This window comes from Bombina bombina, chromosome 3 (genome assembly GCF_027579735.1).
Source record: "Bombina bombina isolate aBomBom1 chromosome 3, aBomBom1.pri, whole genome shotgun sequence".
Lineage (NCBI taxonomy): Eukaryota > Metazoa > Chordata > Amphibia > Anura > Bombinatoridae > Bombina > Bombina bombina.
In genome coordinates, this window is record NC_069501.1 from 652,293,824 (window position 1) to 652,315,390 (window position 21,567).

At 38.1% G+C, this 21,567-nt stretch overlaps 1 protein-coding gene across 1 annotated transcript in view; it reads left to right on the top strand.

Moving 5' to 3' along the window:
- The window catches only part of RPH3AL (rabphilin 3A like (without C2 domains)), a 599,751-nt gene that overhangs the window by 425,897 nt on the left and 152,287 nt on the right, over positions 1-21,567 (top strand). The gene's annotated exons all lie outside the window — the stretch shown is intronic.

A 21,567-nucleotide genomic window follows, 5' to 3' on the forward strand; every position in this document is an offset into this window, starting at 1 on the left:
TAACCTAAGTTACAATTAAACCTAACACTACGCTATCAATAAATTAATTAAATAAACTACCTACAATTATCTACAATTAAACCTAACACTACACTATAAATAAATAAATTAAATACAATTCCTACAAATAAATACAATTAAATAAACTAACTAAAGTACATAAAATAAAAAAATATTTACAAACAGAAAAAAATTACAACAATTTTAAACTAATTACACCTACTCTAAGCCCCCTAATAAAATAACAAAGACCCCCAAAATAAAAAATGCCCTACCCTATTCTAAATTAAAAAAGTTCAAAGCTCTTTTACCTTACCAGCCCTTAAAAGGGCCCTTTGCGGGGCATGCCCCAAAGAATTCAGCTCTTTTGTCTGTAAAAAAAAACATACAATACCCCCCCAACATTACAACCCACCACCCACATACCCCTAATCTAACCCAAACCCCCCTTAAATAAACCTAACACTAAGCCCCTGAAGATCTTCCTACCTTATCTTCACCATGCCAGGTATCACCGATCGTTCCAGGCTCCGAAATCTTCATCCAAGCCCAAGCAGGGGCTAGACATCCATCATCCGGCTGAAGTCTTCTATCAAGCGACGGCTGAAGAAGTCCAGATTAGGCTCCAAAGTCTTCATCCTATTCGGGAAGAAGAGTAGATCCGGACCGGCAACCATCTTCTTCCAAGCGGCATCTTCTATCTTCATCTGATGACGACCGGCTCCATCTTGAAGACCTCCACCGCGGACCCATCTTCTTCTTCCGACGACTTCCCGACGAATGACGGTTCCTTTAAGGGACATCATCCAAGATGGCGTCCCTCGAATTCTGATTGGCTGATAGGATTTTATCAGCCAATCGGAATTAAGGTAGGAAAATTCTGATTGGCTGATGGAATCAGCCAATCAGAATCAAGTTCAATCCGATTGGCTGATTCAATCAGCCAATCAGATTGAGCTTGCATTCTATTAGCTGTTCCGATCAGCCAATAGAATGCGAGCTCAATCTGATTGGCTGATCGGATCAGCCAATCGGATTGAACTTGATTCTGATTGACTGATTCCATCAGCCAATCAGAATTTTCCTACCTTAATTCAGATTGGCTGATAGAATCCTATCAGCCAATCGGAATTCGAGGGACGCCATCTTGGATGACGTCCCTTAAAGGAACCGTCATTCGTCGGGAAGTCGTCAGAAGAAGAAGATGGGTCCGCGGTGGAGGTCTTCAAGACGGAGCCGGTCGTCATCGGATGAAGATAGAAGATTCCGCTTGGAAGAAGATGGTTGCCGGTCCGGATCTACTCTTCTTCCCGGATAGGATGAATACTTTGGAGCCTCTTCTGGACTTCTTCAGCCGTCGCTTGATAGAAGACTTCAGCCGGATGATGGATGTCTAGCCCCCGCTTGGGCTTGGATGAAGATTTCGGAGCCTGGAACGATCGGTGATACCTGGCATGGTGAAGACAAGGTAGGAAGATCTTCAGGGGCTTAGTGTTAGGTTTATTTAAGGGGGATTTGGGTTAGATTAGGGGTATGTGGGTGGTGGGTTGTAATGTTGGGGGGGGTATTGTATGTTTTTTTTACAGGCAAAAGAGCTGAATTCTTTGGGGCATGCCCCGCAAAGGGACCTTTTAAGGGCTGGTAAGGTAAAAGAGCTTTGAACTTTTGTAATTTAGAATAGGGTAGGGCATTTTTTTATTTTGGGGGTCTTTGTTATTTTATTAGGGGGCTTAGAGTAGGTGTAATTAGTTTAAAATTGTTGTAATTTTTTTCTGTTTGTAAATATTTTTTTATTTTTTGTACTTTAGTTAGTTTATTTAATTGTATTTATTTGTAGGAATTGTATTTAATTTATTTATTGATAGTGTAGTGTTAGGTTTAATTGTAGATAATTGTAGGTAGTTTATTTAATTAATTTATTGATAGTGTAGTGTTAGGTTTAATTGTAACTTAGGATTTATTTTACAGGTAATTTTGTAATTATTTTAACTAGGTAGCTATTAAATAGTTATTAACTATTTAATAGCTATTGTACCTGGTTAAAATAAATACAAAGTTGCCTGTAAAATAAATATAAATCCTAAAATAGCTACAATATAATTATAATTTATATTGTAGCTATATTAGGGTTTATTTTACAGGTAAGTATTTAGATTTAAATAGGAATAATTTATTTAATAAGAGTTAATTTATTTTGTTAGATAAAAATTATATTTAACTTAGGGGGGTGTTAGTGTTAGGGTTAGACTTAGCTTTAGGGGTTAATACATTTATTATAGTAGCGGTGATCTCTGATCGGCAGATTAGGGGTTAATTATTGTAGGTAGCTGGCGGCGACGTTGTGGGGGGCAGATTAGGGGTTAATAAATATAATATAGGGGTCGGCGGTGTTAGGGACAGCAGATTAGGGGTACATAACTATAATGTATGTTGCGGCGGTGTAGGGAGCGGCAGATTAGGGGTTAATAATAATATGCAGGTGTCAGCGATAGCGGGGGCGGCAGATTAGGGGTTAATAAGTGTAAGGTTAGGGGTGTTTAGACTCGGGGTACATGTTAGAGTGTTAGGTGCAGACGTAGGAAGTGTTTCCCCATAGAAAACAATGGGGCTGCGTTAAGAGCTGAACGCTGCTTTTTTGCAGGTGTTAGGTTTTTTTTCAGCTCAAACAGCCCCATTGTTTTCTATGGGGATATCGTGCACGAGCACGTTTTTTTAAGCTGGCCGCGTCCGTAAGCACCGCTGGTATCTAGAGTTGCAGTGGCATTAAATTATGCTCTACGCTCCCTTTTTGGATAACAAAGTGATGAGCTGCACCAGGGTACTTGTTAAAAACTTTTATTATAGGTCACAATATCTTCTTTCCAGAAGCATCATTTCACAACAATAATGGACATTGTGGTGTGTATAGAAATCACCCAAAGAGCTTATTGCTGACGCGTTTCAGCCTATACCGGCCGTAATCGTAGCATAATGCTCTTAATCCCAATTCACCTTTAAATCCCTTGTGCTAAATTGTGATTGGATAAAACAATTATCCTGGGCGGTTTCTAGGAACACACCTGTTGTATATACACCAATGTAAACTGTTATTCATATATGTTTTTGTAAACAATAGTAAGTAATATTAACATTATACATTTGCTTGTGATCAGATGTACTCATGCTTTAGGACCAAATAATGCCATTCAGCTTTAAAGTTATGATTCTAGCTAATCATTTTGGCTTTTTAACACAATGAACTATCATACTTTTTGTAATTAGTTTTTCTTACTTAGCTTTTTGGTCCATTACTCCAATGAGTAATAATTGTATAAAGAATGAGTCAATAACAAAACAAAACAAAAAAGAACTACTCAAAAATATAGTAACTTTCAAAATCTTATTTGCATGAATTGTTGTGGCTATTCCTTTACTAGGAAGTAATGTTACCAGTCTATATCCAAATATTGATAAAAATAAATAAATGAATTATTATATATACTTTCTCCAAATATATGTTTGTGAACTTTTTTCTCTCATAAAATCCAAATATGGATTTTAATATTCACTTTTGAATTTTAAATTTTAAATTAGAAATTTCAAATTCCAAATTTTAAATCTCAAACAATGAAATTCAAATTTGAACTTCGTATCTCTGGATCTTTGATTATTGACCCTACTCTGATGGTGCTTTCGGACACACAGACCCCAGACCCTTCATTCCCAAAAATTAATTATGTCAAATTCCGAATTTAGACCTGTGGGGATTCTGGTTTTGAGTCTGTGTATCCAAAAGGCTTCCCTTTTGGCTAGGAGCTTGTCTCTGTCTCCACCCCTTGCCTTACAGGTTACTTGTTCAATAATTGTCCACCTCATTGTGTCTATACTTTTGTTGTGTGTCATTTTAAAATGCTGCACTAATGGTGTTGTTAATTTCCCTGCTTTAATATTAGTTACATGTTCACGTATTCTGTCCCGTGTTTCTCTAGTTGTGAGTCCTGTATATTGGACTCCACACTGTACACAGGTCAGCAAATAGACCACTGTAAAAGTCCACATGCTATACAAGATGTATAGCTACATTTAAAGACCCCTTTAAATCTTAACCATGATGATTGATCCGGTTTTGTGGTACTTATTTGTGTGGGAGCTAAAATGTTAGCTAAACTTTTTCCTTTTTTAAGTAGAAGTTGCTTAGTATCCCTTAAGTAACTAGGCAACTTAGAGACCATTGGCTGTAGGATGGAGTCTAGCCATTGTGACATAGGCTCTAATATAGATCCTATGCCACTAATAATGGGACGGCCCTTAACTTCTGTTAAGGACTTGTGTACTTTAGGAAGGAAATTGAAAACAGGCTTTATCGGTGAATCTACTATCAAAAACTCACTAGTTTTCTCATCTACAAAACTTGCTTCCCTTCCATCATCAATCAAATGCAATAATTCACGTTTGAATCTTGCAGTCGGATCTTGCGACAACAAAGTATATTGGAGTGGGTCCGATAGTTGTCGTAATGCTTCTTGAACAAAGAATATTTCCCCTTATATGTAAGGGATAAAATTTAGAGGCACTTGAAAACTGTGGGCCACTTGATACTTTATTTGTATCCATGTACATCTCGTTGTTACCGCTTTCACAGTATAAATTTTCCAGTGCCTCCAAATCACATACCTCTTGAAATGATAATGTAGTGTTTGATTGGGATACAATTTCAGTTATGTTATGACTCATCCCTGTACCACCTTTAGCAAAATATTTCTTTACTGTGAGATTCCTGATCAATCTGTTCACGTCCACTAAGGTTTGGAATAAATTAAATGTGTCAGCTGGCACAAAGCTTAGGCCATAGTTTAAGACCTTAGTCTCAATGGCACTTAGTGGACGCGAAGACAGATTAATCACAGAATTTATTGATACTTGGTTTTTGATCTGCCTCTCCTGGGGGGTTGGCGTTGTTGTAATGGATTCCCTTTTAGAATCCCTTTCCCTTTTATAGCGTCCCCCCCCCCCCTTCGAATCCTTCTGGGACCTTTGAAAAAACCTGTGCTACCTCTGATCTTTCTTCCTCCCTATAGGTTGTAGGAATTGCTTCATTTGCATAATTTTGCTGATACCTTGTGGTGCTCATTTCTGTGTTACCCTTAGCTATGGGGGCTACTGTTTGCTCTAAATTACAAGTAATAACCCTGTCCCTGGCTCTGTCCTCTTCTTCTCCTGAAGTGGAACAATCCCCAGAGGACTCAGCCTCACTCTCATTAAAGGTTACTTTCTTAGATTTAAAAGCTTGTTTATTTTGTTTTCTGCCTGATTTTTTACCTTTGGGGAACCTTTTCTGATCATTTTCCCTTCTGTAGCTTGTTCTTAGTTTTCTGTTCCATTTTATTATTTTCGTAATCACTCAAATCCCTCAAATATTTATCGTGTTTAATTTCCATAATTAATGCTTTTGATTCTGCTAATGTAACCTGCAGAATTGAGTCAAATTTCTTAAATTGTAACTCTTTGCTACGCACATTTAACTCTATTTGCAAAACATCAATTTCTTTTAAAACAGTGACTAACAGCTTGGATTTAAATTCAATTAACATTCCCATCAGTTTAAGCGAACAATCTGAAAGCACCCCATTCCAAACCCTTATGAACTCTTCATCTTCCACCACAAAGGTGGGAAATTTATTGACCCTTAGGCCTCTGGGTATCATACCCATATTCAAATACTTTTGCAATGTCCAAATGTCCCATTTGAGTCTTATTTCTTTTTCTAGGAGAGACTCCATATGCTCAAACAGTTTGCTTAATGTGTAGGTGGAAAAATCAGAGGAAAATACATTCTCAATCTCTGACGTGTTCTCCACACGTTCATCTGACCTCCGCAATGAATAAAATTGAATTACTTCAATGTCCCAAAGCACCCATCTCATGGTTCTAACAGCTGATTGAACAGCTGAGAAGGAAGGAGCCGGTGACGTCAGACGCCAAGTTACCGCGAGTGGAGCGGGACCCAGGAGGAGAGCGGAATACAAGCCGGAGGCAGCAAGAAAGGGGCTCTGTTGTATACATACCCACTACCCCGGAGAAAAAGCCAGCTCTCTGAGGACGGGCCAGACTCTGCGAGTAGTGGAAGGAGGCATAAATCAAGTCACTGTCTACAGCCAGGGGTGAGTCAATTTATTGAGACATCTCCATCTTGGTGTTTTACAAGTTTGGGATTACTCATCATAACCACTAAATTGACTGGGCGATTAAATAGGTGCTCACACATTCATTGACTTTTTTGCTCCCTTTTTGGAGCCTAACGCACTGAAAACCTAGCCATTCTGTGAACTCTAAATTCCAGCGGTATTTAAAAGGTGCGGGAGAAAAAAAGCATGCGTAGCTAACGCACCCCTTTGGCCGCCAAACTCTAAATCTAGCCGTATGTAAATTAATTCTTTATACGAATCAATCGGAATTGTGCAATTAATTAAATAACATCAATAGCTGATTTATTTCATTTTTCTTTAGTTATTGTATGAATTGTTTGCTACGGTTAACTTAATTTGTAAAAATATGTTTGCCCTGTGAATAAAGTAAAATAATATATTAAATGTTGATAAAACATTATTTAATGAATGCCTGAGTGTTTGATTTGACTTAAGAATAAATGCACATCCTGTTTCACTGGAGATTGGAATGCTGCAAACATAATATTTATCTTTTAAATCCATTTATAACATACTTTTTTTTATAATCATTACATTCATAAAACTTATAAAAGCCACAATGACAAAAACATGAAAACATATAAAAAACCATTACACTGCTAACCTTACATTTTTATTTATGTAATTAAGTTCATCAAACATAATAAACAGGTACTTTAAACTGAAGCTACATGTAGAACTCCATAGAACAGCTATATTGGTGCCTATTTCTGAGCTCCTTCTTGCTGCACCGCTGAGACAGCTATATGTCCATTTTTGCAGAATTTCCCTTAGCCCCGCCCATAGAACAGACCAGGCATGCAAGTCGGCGGCCCAGATATACCATGATTCCGCCCACTATCCACCCAATATCCAGCCCCCTTCCAACATGGCCCCTCCAAAAAATTAAGATGGCCCCCCTCAACCTCTTGAGTTCCTAATACCTAGCCACAAATGTTGGGAGGTATACTAATGTCTGGAAATGTGATCTTTTTAGTACAAAATGAAGCTTCTGAACTTAAACTAAATTAAGGCAATTACATTTTTTTGACAGAATATTTTATCATCTATAACAGACTTCTTAATGAAGTGTGTCTTGATATGACTTGTAACTTCAGTGTTGGCTTGTACAAACAATGACTTATTACAATCCATTTGTGGGCATACTTCAGGGAAACCAACCTAGACTCAGAGCTAAAACAAAACAAAAAAGCCTCAACATACAGAACCCTCTAAATGCATAATCTCGTGAAACTACTCCTTACCATATCTGTTTGGAGGTGGAAGCATCTTGGGCATCAGGAGTATATGAAGATTTATCCATCTACTAGAATACAAAAGAACAATTTAACATGGCTGTTTGAAATATTTTGGCATAAGGCGACAAAGTGCATACAGGAAAATATGGGGTGAAATATTGTTGTGACTCAGTGTTGGAGAATATGGTAAACACTGTGAAGCAGCAGCTCCACTGATGGTACCTTTTATTTAAACAATAAGGCTGTGGATGTGGCCCCATTATTGTCATAACAAACATGTGACATAATCCAAAATGTTGCTGCCCATTAGAGCCCTCTATGCTCCAAACAGAACTAGCTTCAATGGTGCTAACTCTCTCACCAAGCAAATCCCATTTTACCCACCCAGCATGCCTCCAATTTATTCTGATCCTTCCTCTGGTCACTGATGTAAGTCTGGAGATAGCAAAATTAGTGTTTTGGAGTTTTTGTAATAATGTGAGATAATTATAAATAAGAAATTTGAGGCTGCAAAGTATTTTTCATAAAAAGAGCAATATCAACACAAGGGTCATGAACTCAAGCAGGGACATGGTAGGTTCATGACAAATGAGCTTGAAACCTTTACAGAAAGTGTAAAGCCAGAATAAGTAAGTAATAAGGCTAGAAGGGAGAGGGATAGATGAAGGGGAGTTTCTGTGAGTTTTCAACAATATTACAGGGGCAGGGTGTGGCTTAACTTTTTATCCTGATGTCTGTAGTTCCTGTTCCTCTTTGCTCCTGGACAAGAAGCTAGTATAGTTACCCTCCCTCCCTGTTTTATTGTGGCATGAGTAATGTACTGTAGGTATGGTGCTATGGCGGAGATAGGGATAGGCGTTCTAATTTACATAAGCCCATAGCAGTAATTGTGACCTCCCTCCAATGACTAGCCGGCTTGAGCGGCCTGATGGTCTTGAAGCCTCTGGGTTAGTGGGAGGCCACAGCCAGGAGCACACGGAGTGATGGCCAGGCTGATGAGGGTGGGGCCAATTACTTCAGTTAGCTGGAGTGCTGCCATCTGAGTTATAGGAGTAGATTTAACAAGGAGTGGGTGCTGCAATCTACCCCCAAAGTTTCAGGTCCGCCACCTCTGAGGTGGGGGACAGCAATCATCCCGATCAGATACAATCGGGATGATTGACACCCCTGCTAGCGGCTGATTGCAGGGGGTGGCATTGCACAAGTATTTCTGGTGAAATGATTGTGCAATGATAAATGCTGACAGCATATGCTGTCGGCATTTAGCGATGTTGGGTGGACATGATCCGTTACAGCGACAGTTGTAAAATCTACCCCATATTCTGTACTCCATAGTCTGGTTATAATAGTTGAATTAATATGTTAATAAAGGGGACCAGTGATGGTCCAATTGTTTTCCAACCAAGTGTCTTTCTTTATTATGGGGGAGTTTAGAGTTGTTAAGTTATTATTAGTATGTTTCATTGTTTTATGGGTCATTCCCTTCCCCCCTTCTTCTGGTAGCATTTAATCCCTTAAGGGTGGTTGATTCATGGAGCTGACATCCATTAGAAGTAGGAAAGACAAAAACTATAAAGGAAATCAAGAATGCATGTGATATATAATATGCTATCAAAACAATTACGTTTATACTTCTGAAGGAAACATGGTCAGATTCAATGAATTTTTGTTTTTTATATATGCCATCAATATCTTTGTTTCTATATTTTTCTACTTTATAATTATTTTTCATAATTAATATATAGATCATTATTTTCTATGATGCAGAAGTAAGACCACATAGTTCTAGATAGGTGACCATAGTAAGATAACATAACAGTTAAAACCCAGAAAGAATATTTAAATCTTTAGTATCATAAAAAAATGTTCAGTACATTTTACTTCCAGAAGAAAAACAAAACTAAATCTGTATATTATTTAACTTAGATAAAAGAAAGAACTCAATCGTGAAATCAAAATAAACTTTAACAGCGTTAATAACCAACAATCTATGTTAATTAGCAAAAGTCGTTTTCCAATATCTTTAAGATTTGACAGGCCAATGTCTGACATTTTAGTTTTAATTGTCAATGTTAATTACAATTGATTAGATGCATTCATTACCACGAGTATCATTAAGCTACAACAGTCTTAATCATCTAGAATAATTATCGGCATTAAACATTGAAGGTGAAGTGCTTCAATTGCCTTTTGGCCTGCTGTTTATCATTGCTGCTGAATACTTTGCCCAAGAGTGAAGTTGATGTCTTAATTTTCACTAAAAAAGTAATTATGGTTGAAATAGTATGATTAATTTATCAAAGCATAGGCCAAGCTCTGCATATTACTGAAAATCATCCAATTTTTAAAATGAAACAATCACACTAATTTTACTACTAGTAATTTTGGATTTGCAAACCATCCCCTACACCCACACATTAAAAAAAAATAATAATAATATATATGTATGTATATATAAAGAGACAGAGAGAGAGATGTATAATATTATGGGAGTATAATGGCCGATTCAGGTTTAAGATACTGTTATAGTAACAAAGTTAGTAAAATACGGCTGTTTATTGAAATGGCACAAAGGGTTGAATTATTTCTGTATGTGTTGCTAGCACGATGAGGATTAAAGCAAAGAAGAGCAGAGGGTAGACGTTAGGCTAAGACAGGGGTAGACAAATTTATTTAGAATTTAGGAGCCAGTCATACTTTTAGGAGTCAGAGAATGGTAATTGTTTAAAGAAATATGTAGAATAACCCAAACAGTTAGGAGCCAGAGGTAAAATTCTAGGGGCCAGTGGCCAATCACAAAATGCATATATGTATATTCTGTGAATTATTGCACAGGCTCAAGGTGGTGCCTTAGAATGTGTTCATGTAAAAATAATGTTTACATCCTAATAATGAAAGTGAATTGGAAAGTTGTTCACTACTGCATGCTCTATCTGAATTATGAAAGTTTAGTTTGGACTTTAGAGTTCCTTTTTTTTTGCTGCTAAGGTTTTCTTTCCTTTATTAGATATTTTTCTTGATAACTACACTGTCAGAAAAAAGGGTACAGGTGAGGTACATTTGTGAACATGTATGGTACAACTGCTGTGGTTGTACCCTCAATGGATCATAATTACACCTTAAGGAACTAATATGTACCATTTAGCGGTAAATAAGGTACAAATATGTTTCCAACTGTCAAAGGGTCCATGTCTGTACCATTTAATCCCCCCAAAGGTACAATCACTTGTGTGGCTAAAAGGTTGAGGGGGATGGGTGGTTCAAAGCTGCCAAACCCTGCAAGTCCATATAATTTGTGCACCTCAATTATTAATTGAACACATAACTGGCAGTCACCAAAAATGAATTCAACATACATGTTGTACAGCAAAATAATTAATGTTAAATAGTTGTTGGTAATATGCAAGAGTTGGGCAAAGCAACACAAAATACTTAATAACCCATATCTTCAATGATACTGTGTGGTTCTAAATAGCACACAAGCTCTTAACATTGTAATGTTTATATTTAGAGCATCAACACTTAAAGATAAAGCAAATGTATTAACTAAAATTACAGATCATTTTTTTCATTTTAAACTCTATAAAATAAACGAGCTGTTTAAGAACCTGTTTTTTAAAAAAAAATTGTAACCATTACCCAGTCACATACATGGACATTGTGTAACACGCCACAGCGCCATTTATTGGTTGAAAGTTCCTTGACATATGTAACATAGCTCCATCTATTGGTATAAGGTTCATTATAAAAATGTGTACTGGGGAAATAGACGAATTTGAATATATTTTTCATAGAGTGACAATTCAATGTATGGTTGTAAGTTTTATTGTTTATCCCTCCCCTGAATAATAATAAAAATATAACTCTAATGAAAGGAAGGGGGTCCTTTTGTCAGAGTTAGTTTTATTATGTTGTTTTCAATATGTTTTCTATATATTTATGTTTTATGTGGCATGTCACCCTAAGTTAAATAATGGTTTGTTAGAGTCTACTACAGAGTGAAATAAAACATGTGGAGTAGCTACTTTTGGAACTGGTTGTTTATCCTGGTTCTTTCAGGAATTCCTGTAGCAGTCTTAGGACCTGCTGTTTGGCTATACTAACCAACTTTATAAATCTGCAGTGTGGCTATTGTAATACTTTCTGAAAAAGTACACATCAAATAAATGTATATTTGAATGTTATTTAATACATTTGATGGAACAGCATTTCAATATGCTGTAATGTGTACAAATTTGGCGTCATGAGGTACAAAGGCCTTGTCACTGGGGCAGTACCCTTAAAGGCCAACTTTGTACCATTTTTTAAGGGTACAAAATGGTACCATAGCACTGAGGTCCAATCTAGTCACCAAAGGTACATATCTGCCTTTGAAAGGTACAATCTGCAAGGGGAACCAATTTGTCCCCATGTTAAAGGGTACAGCGGGTGTACCTTTGAGGGTACTGCCCCAGTGACAATATACCTGTTTTTTTATTGTTTAATAAGATAGGTAATTCCATTACTAACCATTCTCCAGCTTTGAATAATAAAAAAATATATTAATAAACTGTATGGCCTTTGAGATTGCCTTTGAGATTGTTTGTTTATAGGTAGTTGTACAATTAAAACAGTGAGATAATTTAGAGTAGTAATGGTTGCTGCAAAAATGAATGTTAACTTGCTGGGATTCACAATATAGGAACAGATAAGTAAATATAACCACAAAAAGGACATCACCTCTTTTATAAAATAAAGTTGTGGTTTGCTTTTGGAATACAATTATTCAGAAAAGTATGTGATACAAAAGTGTTGGATTGAACAAAATGACAATACAAATTAGAATATTACAAAGAAACAAATTCTGCATGTGGTAAAAGAAATGACAGACACAATTAACTTGAATCAGTGGAGGTCGGCAGCTGATAAAGAATAGCTCTTAACAGCACGGGCTGCCTCTTTGATGCCTGTGTGCTGAAAAATCTGGCAATGATATATTATTCCCATTTATAATGTAATTGCATTCAACAGTAGCAAATAGATAACACTGCTCTCAGAGCCATATTTGTTAAGGTAAATTAGAAATGTGATTTTTGATGCTTGCAGGTAGATTTTGAAATTGTGATGCCCAGGTTTGACAACCCAAATGATTCACAAACATAATAAAAGATTATGCTGCTGAAAATGAACCTGTCTACGGGAGAAAATTATGTGACAGCCTAAACAGCAGATTTTTGGAGCTATTCTGTAAAAGGCTGTCAGTAGAGGTTAGCATCATCCTAGTGATGTGCTCAGATCTAGTCATCTTCCATTCAAAAAGACATAGTCAAAGTTCATTCTCAGAGATCTCCAAACCACCACAAGAAAATTATTCACAGAATGCTGTGTGCATTTCTTCTCTAGATCACTTGCATGCACATGATGTGCAAATCAAGTCTACTAAAATATAACTTTAGCAATTCATCTGCATTTATCATTTGTTTTCCCTGTTTTAATATTCAGTATTGGTAGACATTAATTTGTCATTTACACAATAAGGATTGTGCTGCTCATTTTTGTATTTTTTATTTTTTGCTATTTAGGTAAAAATGAATATATAATAAATCTTGACACCAAGTCAGTGCAGCCTAGACTGCTAAAATTTTGGAGCAAGAAAATGCTTCAGTAGGGATAAAATATAGTACATTTTGGAAACCAACATAATAAATATTAAATGAGTCAAGGAAATAGTAAGTAACTCGTGCATTAAAGGGACATTTTGTAATTGCATGGTATATATTCACAATTAAAGGGACATTAAACACTTTGAGATGGAAATATGAAATGATAAATCATATAAATAAAAAAACTCTGTAATATACTGTCATTATTTATGTTGTCCCTTTTCCTGTAATTGCATTCTTAAATTGTGAGCTTTTCAATTCCTATTAGAAATGGAAGTGCAGAACACTGTTATATTCCACACAGCCATTGGCTGCACACTCTAGTGACCTATTGATAACTGTCCCTTATTGGCCACAGCAGAGAAGGTAACCTAAGTTACAGCATGGCAGCTCCCATTAAACTTTTAAAAATAAATTGACGTTATTTTTTACTAATCTTTTCTTTGAATGCACCATTCTATCTAACATTTATTTAGTGTTCAATGTCTCTTTAAGCATGAAATTGCAAAAACATGAATGCAAAGTAATGTCATAAGCGTTTCAACTGTCATTTTGTTAGCACAGTGCCCACAATTTTGCAAGAGACTTACCACATGACAAGCCTCTTGAGTATGTTAACCTTAATACCACAAACTCCCAATAGATGTCACCAAAGTAGCTTTATAAAAATCAGTCCTTCATTCCCTCTAATTAAATATAGCGCAGTGCTGTGACAATAACAAGAAAAGGGTATGCCTGTGTTTCTTCCCGGCTGACTGTACTTACATAGACAATGTTTATTGTATATTCTATGGCTTGACCAATTAGGGACAGATAAAAATGAAGCACTGCTATAATCAAGCAATCACTGTGTATCATGTACCAAATGCAGGTTCTAGATCCATCAGGATGAACTACAGTCTCTGTTTTGAGGAGTAAATTACAAAAAAGTGGATCAAATATTAGTTAAGGAAACGGGAGTAACTAGTCCTCACTAGGCCCCTGGACATATGCTGTGGTTGGCAGCAACACTTTGGTTAGTCTGTACCATAGGATGTGCACCTATAGAAAGATGATTGCAGTTTTTCTTTACACCAACACTGCAAGCATGTGGGACCGACCAGGCCCCCTGTAATAACGACACTACTGATTTTGTTGTTAGATGGGGCCCCTAGAGGTGTGAGCCTGTATCATTTGAGACCTCCAAGACCCCTGTTCCAAGAGAGCAGGACCAAATGAGAAGTGATATCAAAAAAATTGGAGGATTGAACAAATGACTGGGATCTAAAGTTTAACATTGCAAAGTGCAAGATTATGCATTTAGGGAAGAAAAATCAAGACATTAATTACAGACTCAATTACACTTTACTGACTTTTGCAAAAGAGGAACATGACTTGGGAATTATTATTTCAGATGATTTAAAATTTAGTAAACAATGTAGTAATGCAACAAGCAAGGCCTGAAGAATGCTAGTTTGCTATTATTATTAACAAACTAGAATCTGTTGAAAGGAGGGCTATGAAAATAGTCCATGGTCTAAAAAATAAAACATACAAGGAGAGGCTCAGTGTCCTAAATATGTATAGCTTAGAGGAGAGAAGGGAAAGAGGTGATATGAAAGTAACTTTCAAGTAAATTAAGGCACTTAGTAAATCTGAGGCTGTTATGATCTCAAGGGGTCATGATCTCAAGCTGAGGGGTTGTAGATTCAGGAGTAATTTGAGGAAGCACTTCTTCACAGACAGGGTGATTGATTAATGGAATAAACTTCCACAAGAGGGGGTAATGACAAAAAGTGATGTCGCGAACAGTTCCCGGCGAACATAGCTTGTTCGCGTTCACTGCTGCGGGCGAACATATGCGATGTTCGATCCGCCCCCTATTCGTCATCATTGAGGAAACTTTGACCCTGTATCTCACAGCCTTCAGACACATTTGAGCCAATCAGCAGCAGACACTCCCTCACAGACCCTCCCAGCTCCTGGGCAGCAGCCATTTTAGATTCATTACAATCCTGCTTTCTTAGTGAGAGGAGGCTTAGTGTTGCTGCTGCTGACATTATAGGGAAATAGATAGCTAGGCTAGTGTATTTAGTGTCCACTACAGTCCTGAAGGACTCATCTAATCTCTGCTGTAAGGACAGCACCCCAAAAAGCCCTTTTTAGGGCTAGAACTTCAGTCGTTTTTCAGGCCATATAGACCTCCCCCGATAGGGGGAGTAACAGGGATTAAAGTGCTAAGAATAGTACTACGTAACACAACCTAGTTACCACGGGTCTCAGACCGCATGTCTTATTATTATATTTTGTCAGGGTAATCATGCAGGCCATATAGACCTCCCCCGATAGGGGGAGTAACAGGGATTAAAGTGCTAAGAATAGTACTACTTAACACAACCTAGTTACCATGGGTCCCAGACCGCATGTCTTATTATTATATTTTGTCAGGGTAATCATGCAGGCCATATACACCTCCCCCGATAGGGGGAGTAATAGGGATTAAAGTGCTAAGAATAGTACTACTTAACACAACCTAGTTACCATGGGGCCCAGACCGCATGTTTTATTATTATACTTTGTCAGGGTAATTATATATCTATCAAATCTATCTATTAATCTTCTATCGATTCTATCTAACTATCAATCTATGTATATCTATCTATCAAATCTATCTATCTCGTGGCCGGACTGTTTTGAGACAGCCACTTGTGTTTAGGCCAAATTTGAAGTAGGAGGACAGACCAATCATCTTCTTCCATCTCCCTGTTCCAAAAATGCAGCCCATATAGACCTCCCCCAATAGGGGGAGTAACAGGTAGTAAACTGCTAAGAATAATACTACTTAACACACCACGGGTCCCAGACCGCATGTCTTATTGTTATACTCTGTCAGGGAAATCATTTATCTATCAAATCTATCTAACTATCAATCGTATCTATCAAATATAAATTGCATCTATTGATCAATGTAATTCGTATCTATCAAATGTGTATTGCATCTTTTGATCTACGTAATTCGTATCTATCAAATGTATATTGCATAGATTGATCTATGTAATTTGTATCTATCATCAAATGTATATTGCATCTATTGATCTATGTAATTTGTATCTATCATATGTATATTGCATCTATTGATCTATGTAATGTATGTATCTAACTATCAAATCTATCTAACTCATGGTTGTGCAAATGGACTGTTTGCAGTTGTTTGCGGTGCGTTACATGGGGAGTTTGGTCTGACACTGTGAAGTGGGCGTAACCCTTACACTACCTGATCGATACTACATCATACCTGATGTTTTAAAGCACGTTATTCAAAAAAAATTTAGGAATGTTAGGTGATTAAGGCATTTTATGGCTTAAAACCAGACTCTGCATAAACTATGTAATTTTCTGTGGGAGTTTTGCCATGGATCCCCATCCGGCATGTCAAAGTCCAGGTGTTAGTCCCCTTGAAACAACTTTTTCATCACTATTGTGGCCAGAAAGAGTGCTTGTGGGTTTTAAAGTTCGCCTGCCTATTGAAGTCAATGGTGGTTCGCGCGGTTCGCCGGTTCGCAAACAGTAGCGGAAGTTCGAGTCCACCGTTCGCGAAGCAAAATTTTAAGGTTCGCAACATCACTAATGACAAACACTGTGGGGGACTTAAGAATGCCTGGGACAAGCATAAGGCTATCCTACGAATATATAAGTTTATACTTTTAAGAAATTATGGGCAGACTTGTTGGGCCTATGGTTCTTATCTGTTGTCAAATCGATGTTTCTATGCTTCTGTAAGCAAAAAAACCATTAAGATTAAAGGGGATTTCAACATTTTTGCTAACTGATTGCAGATATAAAATATCCTCACTATCTCATGTAAACATAAAACATCTACAGAACAATATGTAAATTATTAACAATTTATAATTTATGAAAGAATACATTTTAGATGTCTATTGTCCAACAGTACATTTGCCAGTTTATTTAACAAATGTACCCACAGTTCCTATGAGGTAAGCAGCCTTTAACAGCACTTGATCAAGAAAGAAATATTCACCAATCAGCACTCTAGAAGAATTATTCTGCATCAAATGGGCTAAATTCAGAGAGGAATCTATACCTCCCCAATCACTTCATCCCACACCAGATTACAATGTTAATATTCTTTGTAATGAAATTGATACTTTGAATAGTTCCAGTTTGGGTATTGTCCATATTTTCAAACACAAGTTTTTGTATATCCAACTTTTTTTTTTTTCTTCAAAGAGCTTTATTAAAAGATAATCAAATAATTACATGTTTTTCGACTTTTTCCAATGAGACATCCAAAGACAAAATCATAAGAACGTAACATTTCAAATTATAATGCACACACAGAGATCAATCCTCCTTGAATCCCCAGAGGCATAATGATATGCACACCTCCCACACTGCAAATGAAGTCTTAAGGGTTCATAACACAGTTCTCAGTGCACTTTTATGATTAGAGTCCCAAAAGTCCAAGGCTGCACAATTTTTGATGTTCTACAACCATTCCTGGTTGGGATATGAAGCGTAGAGTCCAAAGAAAAGATGGACAGAAAACCTGTCCACTGCATGTAATAGATCACATTTAACAGATCATACACCCTCAGTTATCTTGCTACTTGGCATTGTTTGAATCTCGCTGACGGATGATTCAAAAGGGAAGGTAAAAGGGGGGGGGGGGTGTCAGTAGTCAGTGCTATCAGCTGTAGTATCCTACACTATTCGTTGCCTATGTGCTGCCCAATGTTCTAGCATCATCTCATGCGTGTCTACAGTTCCCTGTTGAGTATGGTGGTATCTTTCTAAGTGTAACAGTGTGTCCACTTGCTTTTGCCATTCCACTAAGGTGGGTGTAACTCTGGATTTCCAATGTTTTGGGATCAAGAGTTTGGCCCCATTCAGCATAATCAATAGTAATGCCCGTTCCGCCTTGCAGGCCAGTTTAGGTAGTGATAGGTATAGCAATGTCTTTGGACTATTTTGTACAGTTTTCCCCAAGACTTGTTCCATGTGGCTAAGTACATCGACCCAGTAATTGTCCAACCTAGGGCAGTCCCACCATATGTTTGTTGGTGTGCCGGTTTCCCCACAGTCTCTCCAGCATTTGCCCGAGGCTTGTTTGTAAATCCTCTTTAACCTGCTGGGTGTGAGATACCATATTGCCAAACATTTAAAACTAGACTCTTGCACTCTCATAGAAATTGAGGACGTTTTGGTCACCAGGAAGGCAGTCTGCCAATCCTCGTGCCCTATCTCGGTTTGCCATTCCCTCTCCCATGCCTTTGTGTAAGAGGGGAGTGCCCGTGTGTCATCTGTGAGGAGAAGTTTGTAAAGCAATCAGATTGCATGAGCTGTTGGCGTGTCTTTCATACATAGAGTCTCAAATGTAGTAGGTGCTCTGGTTAGGCAATGTCTATGTCTATGCGTCACTAAATAGTTGTTTAGTTGTGTGTGTGAATACCAGCTCATCGCTAAGTTTGGCATCTCCTCTGAAATGACCGAATATGTTTTAAGCTTATGTCCGTCAGTCAATGTCGTGATAGTGCATTCTTTAAAGGGTGTATCAAAGGTTGTCTTATTTTCAGGGCGGTTCCACGGCATTGCTGCATTTTGATATATGGGAGTCAATGGTGAGTGTTTAGTTGATATATGTGTTGTAGTGTGCGTTATCTTATCCCACACTGTGCAAAAATCTATCAACAAGGGGTACTTTGTCATTGCTGCGTGCCTATCTTTCTCCAAGATCCAGGCTCCCAGGCCTGCGTTCTTTGTGTCTAATATATCGCAGTCCAGTCGGACCCATTCTTTGTTAGTGTCGTTGGAGCACCAGTCCAATAGTCTGCTTAAGGTGATCACCTGTTTATAGGTTTGAATGTTTGGAACCCCCAGTCCGCCTCTGTCTCTGGGCAGATATAATGTTTTCTTGGCTACTCTGGGTCTGACCCCTCCCCAGATATATTGCTCAATTAGATTTTGTAATTTTTGTATGTAATTCCCGGGAAGAGGGATTGGCGTGGTCTGGAGTATATAAAGCAGTCTAGGGATCACGTTCATTTTAACGACATTGATCCGTCCGAGCCAGGAGATTGATTTGTTTTTCCAGCTGGACAAGTCCGCTATCAGGGCGGTCTCCAGTCTTTTGTAATTTTCTTGAAAAACAATCTGAGGGTCTGGGGAAATATATATTCCCAGGTACCTCATCATATCCTTTTGTAGTTTCAGAGGGCAATTACATAGTGTTGTATTTAACTCCTCTGTGTCGTATGTAATGTTCAATATCTCTGACTTCGCTACATTAAGGTGAAAATTAGATAATTGTCCGTATTCGTTAAAGGTGTCTAGGGTTCTGGGAAGGGATGTTTCTATGTCAGACAGTGTCAGCAGGACGTCATCAGTGTATAAAGCCAATTTGTGTGTGCATGATCTGGTCTGTATTCCCGAAATCGGCGTGTCTTCTCTAATTTTTTGTGCCAGCGCCTCTATTGATATAGCAAAGAGGAGCGGCGAGAGAGGGCATCCCTGTCTGGTTCCATTTCTGATAGAAAATCTACCAGACAGTAGGCCATTAACCTTTACTCTTGCAGTGGGGTTTTTATATAGTGCAAATATTTGGCTTATAAAGGTTTTGCTAAATTTCATTTTGAACAGGACCGCTCTTAGAAAAGGCCAATGCACTCGGTCGAACGCCTTTTCGGCGTCCGTTGAGACCAGTATTAAAGGTGTGCGTTGTTGCTGAGCATGCGTTACCAGTTGTAGCACTTTCAGCATTTTGTCCCATGCCTCTCTACCCGGCACAAACCCCACTTGGTCCAGCAGGGAGGAATTTGTTGATTCTGTTAGCTAATACCTTAGCATAGATTTTTATATCCACGTTAAGAAGAGAAATCGGGTGAAAGTTCTCCGGTCCATCTGGATTTTCCCCCTGTTTGGGGAGGACAGTTATATTTGCCTCTAGCATCTGGTCTGTAAACCCTCCCTCTCGTAGCAGTGAGTTAAATAGGGATGTGAGAGGTGTCAGTAAGTGGTGTGCAAACATTTTGTAGTATTTAACCCCTAGCCCATCTGGCCCAGGGCTCTTTCCATTTGGCATACTCTTAATGGCTATCTTAACTTCTTCAGCTGTGATCGGCCTATCTAGTTGTTCTGTAACCTCTTGGGAGAGGGTGGGTAAATGGATGTCTCTTAGGTATGTATCTATGTCGGTTAGTGAGCTATTGTTATCAATATTGTAGAGTTTTTCATAGTATCGTCGGAAGGTCTCAGCTATTTTCTCGCTATCTTTCTGCGTGTGACCTGACGCGTCTGTTAGTGTATATATGTGTGTGCTTAGTTGTTTGCCCTTTAGCTAGTGAGGAGCCTATTTTGTCGCTCATTTCAAAATATTTTTGTTGTTACATTGACGCCTTTCTTTGATATTCTTTGATAAGATGATTATTCAGCTCGGTCTTCACTGTAGTCAGGGATTTTAATATTGTAATGGATGAGGTGTTCTTTTTTAACTCGGCTTCCCAGTATCTAATCTGAGATAGTGAGGAGTTCAGGAACTGCCTATCTTGCTTGGTTTCTTTTGCTTTAAGTTTTATGGACTCTCCCCTTGCCACACATTTGTGTGCTTTCCAGGTTGTAGAGGTGGGTAGGGCGTCCAGGGGGTTCTCATTAAAATAATGCTGTAGAGTTGTATCAATTGCCAACTTGTGTAAAGGGTTATCTAGCGTATGTTCGTCAACTCTCCACATATAGGGCTTTATGGGTATGTCTGGCCAGTCTAGTGTACAGTGGACTGGTGCATGGTCTGACCAAGTAATTGGCATTATGTCGGAGCTTTTTATTAAGGAGAGGCCTAGTTGATCTGTTATGAGGTAGTCTATCCTAGTGTAGACGTGGTGTGGATGTGAGAAGAAGGTATAATCTCGAGTGTCTGGGTATATTGACCTCCACACATCATGTAACTTTAGTGAGCAAAGCTGTGTGTTAATGGCTTTAATTACCTTTTGTGGTATGTTTGTCTTTCCTGTCGAGGTGTCATTAATGGGGTCTAATGGTAGGTTGAAGTCTCCTGCCATAAACAGTATGCCTCTTGTATGTTCTAGCAGTAATTGTATCAGCTGCTTAAACACTGTGTGTTGTCCTTGGTTTGGCAGGTAAACATTAGCTATTGTAATGTATGAACTATATAATGTTCCCACCACCAGCAAATATGAGCAGTTGGGATCTCTTAGCACCTGGGTAGGTTGAATGGGAATCGTGTTCTTGATAAAAAAGAAACACCCCACCCTTCTTTGAGCTGCCTGAAGCCAGATAGTAAGTTTTATATCTGTGGGTGACGTACTTAGGCTCCCTCCCTTTTTTAAAATGCGTCTCCTGCACACAGATAATGTCCCCTCCAGCTTTGTATAGCTGTGTAAATGTGACAGACCTCTTTTCCCGGCTGTTAAGCCCTTTTGCCTTTATAGTTATCAGTATAAGGGAGCGTGGCTGCATACTTCCAGAAAACGGAAGAACCTTCAAGAC